Source organism: Colossoma macropomum, unplaced genomic scaffold (genome assembly GCF_904425465.1).
Source record: "Colossoma macropomum unplaced genomic scaffold, Colossoma_macropomum, whole genome shotgun sequence".
Classification (NCBI taxonomy): Eukaryota; Metazoa; Chordata; class Actinopteri; order Characiformes; family Serrasalmidae; genus Colossoma; species Colossoma macropomum.
Genome location: NW_023494789.1, coordinates 2,555,391 through 2,563,664, shown reverse-complemented (window position 1 = coordinate 2,563,664; position 8,274 = coordinate 2,555,391).

The following is an 8,274-nucleotide window of genomic DNA, read 5'->3' as shown; positions in this document are numbered from 1 at the left end:
GACCCACCACCCAAATAGTACCTGCTCTGTGAGGGTCAATGGGGGTCCTGACCACTGAAGAACAGGGTAAAAGGGGGCTAACAAAGTATCGGAGAAACAGATGGACTACAGTCTGTAACTGTAGAACTACAAAGTGCACCTATATAGTAAGTGGAGCTGATAAAGTGGACAATGAGCGTAGAAACAAGGAGGTAGTCATAATGTTATGTCTGATCAGTGTATTTATATTATCATCTATATCTTTTCACCACTTTATGGCTCCTGACTGTAACTGTCAATTGTCGGTTACTTTCTTGCACTTTATGTGTAAATAATACTTCTGGTTAGCTGCTAACTGTACCTGTACTCTGCACAATGACAATAAAGTTGCATCTAATCAAATCTAAACCTGCAATAAACACTGATTTATAGTGTTATGCGGAATCTGATGAATCAGATCTGAGGAAATATGCTTCCTCAAGCGAATCTGCTAATGCAACGTCGTAAAATGGTGCGGGGAATAGGTTGGACAGTGTCCGCATGTGTGACAGTGCAGCACATGCACGGTGCAAATCTAATAGTGGATACAGATCAAATAGCAACTTCTAAGTATCAACAGACAGGAAGCAAGATGATCAGCCAAGCTTTAGGTCTGTGCTTTAATAACTGCATACAATAAATACAATCAACAAAAAACAGTGATCGTGTTAATCACAATTATTTCTATGGCCTTTTTGGTTCCAAACACTTCTGCAAACAGCTGTGCTGAATGAGAAGCTTAAACAGAACAGTGTGGATCCGCTCTCTGGCTGACTTCTACCAAGAACACAATTCTTGTGGTCATCTTGTGCTTTTTCTTTGTTTTTTGAGTGCCTGTAAAGGCTACTTGTCCCTCATATATGTACACAGAAGAGGTTTTGTGCTGGAGGAACAGGGCTGGCTGTTTTCTTTCTTTTGTATGGACCTGGTTAAACTCAGGTTACCTTATGACGAAGCTTCCTTTTTATTGCATTTCCTTATTATTTACAGGGAACTGACTGGATCTGAATTTAACCTATTGTGGTTTGAGAGGTTAATGGAGAACACATCTTGCAAAAGATCCAAGATTGGAGTGTATATATGCTCCTCTACATGGTGAAAAGGTATATGGACACCCCCACTGACTAATGGATTTCAGTCACACTCCCATAAGTAAAGGTAGAAACTGTCACTGGGGTGGGACCCTCAAGGGTCCATCTCAGTACCTTTAGTCAGGGAACATAACTGAACCATAATCCACTGAAATGATATGTTCTAAGCTGTACTGACTCCACACACCCCGTCTCGTCTCCAGGACTTTATTTTACTGTTCTGTTTAAAACATTCGGTTATGAAAAGGTACAAATACGAACTTTTCACCTGGAAAAACTTATTTAAGGTTCACAATCAGACCTTAAACCCACTGTTGGAGCTTTGAGGGAACATTTACACTGTTTGTACCTTGATGAACGAAAAATGGACCTGAACAGAACCTGTATTTCTAACAGTGTACTGCTAACAAGTGCATAAAAAAAAGCATATAGACCAACACCAGCAATAGGACAGGTTGAACTGTTAAGCTCAGTGACGTTCAACAAGGCTTAGTGATAAGATGCCACCTTTCCAACAAGGTCAACTGTAAGTGCTGTTATCGTGAAGAGGAAGTGTCTAGGAACAAAAACAGCTTAGCCACAAAGTGTAAGCAACACAGAACAAGACTGCTGGATGTAGAGATGCATATAAACATATAAAACTGTCCTTAGTTCCAACACTAACTAACTAGAGTTCTAGACTGACTCTGGAAGCTACGTCAGCACAAGAGCTGTTCAGTAGAAGCTTCATGAATTGGTTTTCCATGGTGACCATGTCGGCTGAGCTGCCGCACTCAAGCCTAAGTACACAAGCCTAAGATCACTAAGCATAATGCCTAGCGTCAGCTGGAGTGGTATAAAGTTCACCGCCGTTGAACTCGCCACGCTTCACTATCCGCCAGTTTGACAGACAGATCTGGTTTTTGCAGATGCCAAGACAACAATACACATACCTTTGGCCACGTCTGTGTATATGTGCATTTGTTTGGATAGGCTGGTGTTTCCTACACTTTATTGCAAAGTGAAGCTGTTTATTAAGTATCTTAGTACAGCTTTTAATACTGTTGACCACAAGATTATAATCCTGCATCTTAAATACTGGGTCGGCCTCTCTGGCTCAGTTTTAGAATGGTTAAAATCATATTTAAGTAATAGGCAGTTCATGGTTTCACTTGGAAATCATTCATCAAAAAGATTTGGCATTTCTTGTGTGAGTCCCTCAGGGTTCAGTCTTAGGGCCTTTGCTTTTCTCTTTGTACATGCTGCCTCTAGGTGATGTTATTAGGAAGCATGGTCTAAATTTTCATAGCTATGCTGACGACACCCAGCTATACATTTCTATTCCTTCTGATGATCAAGACTCTGTAGACAGACTAACCAGCTGTGTGTGAGATATTTCTCAGTGAATGTTGCAAAATGTTCTACAATTAACTCATGCAAAAACGGAAATATTAATCATTGGTACGGAAACTCAGAGAAAAATGATTTATGAGAAACTTGGTTCTTTAGCTTCTTAATCCCAACTTGAAGTAGAAACCTGGGTGTGATCTTAGACTCTGAGCTCTGTTTTATCTGCATGTAAACACAGTCACTAAAGTAACTTTTTATCATTTGAGAAAATCACTAAAGTTTGGCCTTTTCTATCTCAGAGCGACGCAGAGAAACTTGTTCATGGGTTTATTACAAGCAGAGTTGATCACTGTAATGATCTACTTTCTGGACTTACTAAGAAAACTATACATCCCTTACAACTCGTACAAAAACCAGCAGCATCCTAACAAAAACAACACAGCAAGATCAGATCAGTCCTATTTTAAAAGAGCTGCACTGGCTGTCTGTATCATTCAGGATAGAGTTTAAAGTTCTGCTACTAGTTTTTAAAGCTCAAAATGACCTTAAAGCACCACTTACATCACAGAGTGTCTGTCTGTATATGTTCCGGCACATAACCTAAGATCTGCAGATAGTGGCCTTCAACAAAAACCCTTGGTAAAATACAGAAAACATGGAGAGACTCTTTCAGTTATTAAGCTTCTAAACTGTGGAACTCAATTCCACCTTTTATTAGACAGTCAAGCTCAGTGCTCACTTTTAAGAAGCATCTAAAAACATCTCTTTAACTTGGCTTTTAATTAAAACTCTTCGCCTCATGGTGTTTTTCTTCTAATTTGATCTTTTTATTTTCTTCTGATTGTAAATAAATACTAATGATTTCTTGTTTAACCATGTTTTATCACCTGTCTGTAAAACACTTTGAGCTGCCACCAGCATGAAAAGTGCGAGATAAATAAAAATTATTATTAAAATAAAAAAAATGATAGTTATTTTGTTGCAAATCCAAGTGTTTTTCAAAAGTGTCATTCAAACAATGTAATTAATTGAAAATGTGTCCAGACAATTAGTGAATTCAGCTAAGTTGCACACATTGTTGACACAGCTGCACACAGCTTGTATAGACTCCATTACCAGTACAATGGGATGCTCTGGAGGGGCTGCACTTTAGCTGAAGGTCACCATGCCCAATCCTAAGCGTCGGCTAGAGGGGAAAAAGCCCCCCCAGCACTGTGCTGCAGAGGAGTGGAACTGTGTTAACTGCAGTGGTGGCGCTCCATCCAATGCAATAGTGATGAGTTGGAGTGATCTAGAATAGTTGGAGTCATCCATCATCATCTGCCTGACCTCAAATCAGTATCTGACCACACTAATGCTCTTGTAGCTGAAAGTAAACAAATCCTCACAGCAATATTCTATTACATCTAGTGTAAAATCTTCCAGAAAGAAGATTTTTTCATATAGGGAACCAATCATTTTGTCAAATGGGCTGCTTTTCCATGTGAACTTGCTCTTTTTTTCCTTTTGCCTGTTTCATTTGTACAGTAAATGTTTGGACATACATTGTATTCTATTTATATTTTGGCATATACAGACATAATTTAAAAATGTATTTCATTTTCATCAGGAGCAACTTTATATTCATCATTCATTTCACATTTCCTGATAAACGATGCTGGCACACTGTGCACATATTCACGCACGCCTGAACAAAGATTTCCACAATGCAGGGAAATGGGAGCTTAACTGTGACCCACTCAACGTCTAATATTAACATGATTATCTTCTAGTTTGATGAGATGAGAGGAAACACAAAGATGCATTGTGTCTCTCAAGCAGCTCTTTGTTTTCCTGCAGCAGTATTAAAATATCTTCGACCCTTCCTGGTCTTTTAAGATTGTACCACTTGCAACATAAACACACCCTGTCCAAAAGTGTCCACACTGAAAAAAACAATGCTGCTTTGAACTGACTTTGTTGGAAATGTTGGATGAGCAGGTGTCTACATCAGCCTCAACATCAGCCTTAATTAAACAAAGTTAAGCTGCAATATATGGGTCTTCAGTTCAATTCTTCATTCTCATAGCTACATAACGTACATTAGTTTCATAATAGTAACAGTGAAAGTGGTTACTGAATAATAAAGCTTAAGATTAATAACTGAATAATAAGTCTAGGGTTCCAGGAATTAAGGAAGACATCCACTGACTAAGCATTATGATTTGTGGAAATAAGTGTATTTAAACAATGTGTAATCAGTATTTTAATTTCTAGTAATCAAATATGATAACATATAATAATCAAATATGATAAAGGTTAATGAATTAAGATCATTCAACATCAGCTTACTTAGGTCCTGTGTGCCCAGATCACTTTCATTTCCATCATTTTCATGATAGAAATAAAGCAATATCTAAGATAGCAATGATTAAGATTCCATTTAGAACCTTATTAAACACTCATAAATAATATTAATAATTAATAATATTTGGTGCACAGCTTTGTAATTTTACATTGCATGTCTTAACCCTTGTGTGGTGTTGATGTGTTTGTTACTCAGTGGTCTGGTGGACCCACCACACTATTGTTTTTAAATCAATACAGCCATAACAATTTATGTAAAAATACCAGATGTCTAAAATATCACAAGTGCCCAGCGTAGGGTTCTCCTTTAGCAGCTGTAGCCAGTCAGCAGCCTGTCCATGTTGTCCACCCTCACACACACATATACAAACACATACACACACACACACACACACACACTAACAGCAGGCCATGTAGGAGGAGAACAGAGTGAAGGACACAGCACCTCCACACTTTTACTCCCCGCGGGTTCACCCAACACCACATGTGTAATATAAATGTGTGGGGGGTGAACAGAGTGAAGACACTGAAAATGGGTTATTTTATATGTTCTTCACAGAAAATGAGCAAAGGACAAGAAATCTGAAATAATAAATCACATAATTTTTTCTTTTGGTAAACATCGAAAATGGGTCCCACGGACCTGAACACCACACAAGGGTCAAATTGAAGATTTGCCTGAAATCCATGACGTGACTGGACAGGATGTAAATGAGTTGGCGGGGAATGACCCATTAGTCAGTTAGTTAGTGCGGTCGCATTTACAGTAATATGGGCTTTTCCACTGAGAGCATATCCGTGTCTAGAAGAGTTAAGCTCAGTGTCTGAACACAGCAGCCAAAAGTTTTTTGGCGACCACTGTGTGAGAGCCAGTCTGGCTTGAAGGAGCTTTGTTGCGTAGAGGATCTGTATGCACTGTAATCCCGATTGTTTACCTCCCGGGCCTGCTGAAGGAGCCTTTGTAAAACCTCTCCTCTGCCTTGTTTGGGGTTCTGTGGAAAATTCCTAAACAGGCTGATTAAAATATGGTGGAGGAGTGGTGGTGGGTGGGGGGAGTGTGGGGGGTGGAGGCTCAGAGGGGAGAACAAGTTTATGCTGGGAAGGATATGCAGGCTTTGGCTTTCTGGAATGTGGCACACATAAAGGAAAAAGAGGGAAAAATGAGATTGGATTAAAGTGCTGGCTGGGATTTTTCTGAATGGTGACTACTCAACCGTGAGGGACTCTCTCCTCCACAGACTTGTTAGGACGCAGGCAGTACGGAAGAGGAGCACGCGTTCGGCTCGTGATTTGATCTGTGTGTTTTCGAACACTCTTCACAACATCTGTTTTCTTTCGTGCCAGGCTGTCACCCGACCACGCAGATGGTCACTTGCCAGACAGTTGCAGAAATTGCCAAGTAATGCAGCCACAGAGCCAGCACTCAATCAGTCCAACCCAAACTTGGAACTTGTTTTGAAACTTGATTTCGTAGACGTCTTGATATAACGACCTGCCTTTAAAAGGCAACAGTGTGTTTTTTAATCTCTCTAATGAAAACAGTCGTGACTGAGGCACATGTACAGTACTCGGACTGGTCACGCTGCAGGCCTAAACAGCTGTGATTATGATGTTGATGGGGTGAACATGTAATTCTGGAATAGCTGTGATATATAGAATCATCTTTAACACTCTAACTGAAGGATACATACTTAAGGGCGTCATAACACATGCATAAGCATGCATTGATTAAGGTATCTGTAAAGCAATACTTGAGTATTTATGAGTCGCATATACCAGTAATCGCAAGACACCAGAAGCTGTAGTAAATGATGTATTGACATTGGTGTTTTGTACTTGAATTCATGTAGAACTACATACAACTGATATAAACTTCTAAACTAGACCTTCTGTTACCTGGGAATGATGGTTCATAACGTTGTTATAAGTAGAACAGATGCCCAGAACTTTAGTTTAAAGTTCCTTATGTCAATGCAATGCCATTTAACATCGTATGTTATCTTGCAGTTACTAGCATAAGCTGGCCATAAATACTCAATTGCTTCATAAACATGTTATTTAGTTCTTATGCATGTGTTAAGTAGTCCCTATGTAGGCAGCCTTCAAATAAAGTGTTACCAAATTATCTCAAGATAACATAAATGAGTTTACACACTTGTCTATGTAGGCACAAATGTTTAATACAGAAATGTATTGATGTCTATGAGTGCTTTTGAATTACATGAATGCATTGTAAAGTAACAGTGGTGTTTCAGCTGCATCAATATTGTAAGTAATATAGTAAAATATATGCAATGTAAAATACAGCAATGTGCAAAAGTCAGAGACCACCCTTCATTCATTTAATTTTCCAGTTTAGTGTTAGTAATTTTTTCAGGAGATATTTCTGATACTACATATAACATAATCCACTCAAGGGAAAATATGTGAAATTAGCAGTTTCCAAACCTGGAGTTCATTAAATGTTGAAAGATCTGTGTGTTTTTCCTTTCTTTCGTTTCCTTTGCTGAGTTGAACAGCTGCCCATCCTGTGCGTCTGATGCTGCTGCCTCTTCTGCCTTGATCGGGTGCCACTGCTTGCCAGCCCTCTGGACCGGCTTGACCACCATCAAGCTCCATGCTGTTCTACGCCGTGCAAACCTCACCCTCACAACCTGACCCCACTGATGCTGATGCTGCTGCCGCTGCTGCTGCATGAACTAAACTAATCAAATTAATCATTGCTCCACCTGTTTTCCCCGTTTTTGTACTAACAATGTTTACTATCCGGTGTCGACCAGAGGAGGATGGGTTCCCCTTCTGGGTCTTGGTTCCTCTCAAGGTTTCTTCCTGTTTCTCTTAGGGAGTTTTTCCTTGCCACTGTCGTCACTGGCGACGCTCATGGGGGCTTGGACCCGGATTTCTTTCTGTAATGCTGATTTCCTTGTAAAGCTGCTTTGTGACAACACTTGTTGTAAAAAGCGCTATATAAATAAACTTTGCTTTACTATATAGAGAAAACGGGGCAGCCATGCAAGACCTCATAGTCCCCCAAAACTGCCACGGATAAACAATCATTTTATTTTTAAAAGATAGTAGAAAATCAAGCTGCTTCAGATCTGAAAACATCCACAGGTGTTTCTGTCCGTCCTTCCACTGTGAGAAGACGACTCAGCGCTATGGGTCTGAAAGGATGTGTAGCTGTTGAGATGTTTTTCAAATCTGCTGGAAGACACTGCTGGAATTCTCAGAACAACAGACTGAGACGTTAGTGTGAGTGAATGTGTTTGAGGTTACTTGAATTGTGAGAAACAAAAGATACAACCAACTTCTAAGGCTGAACTTTGGAGACTTATAAATATCCCTTCAGAAAGCAAGACAGCTGAATGGCTTGGAAGCGGTAATAAAGGTAAAGAGTGGACACACTAAATACTGAAAGAAGTGATCTTATGTTTAGTTGTTGGGGCTTCTTATTGTCTATCATCTCTACCAATAGTAACACAAGTATCTC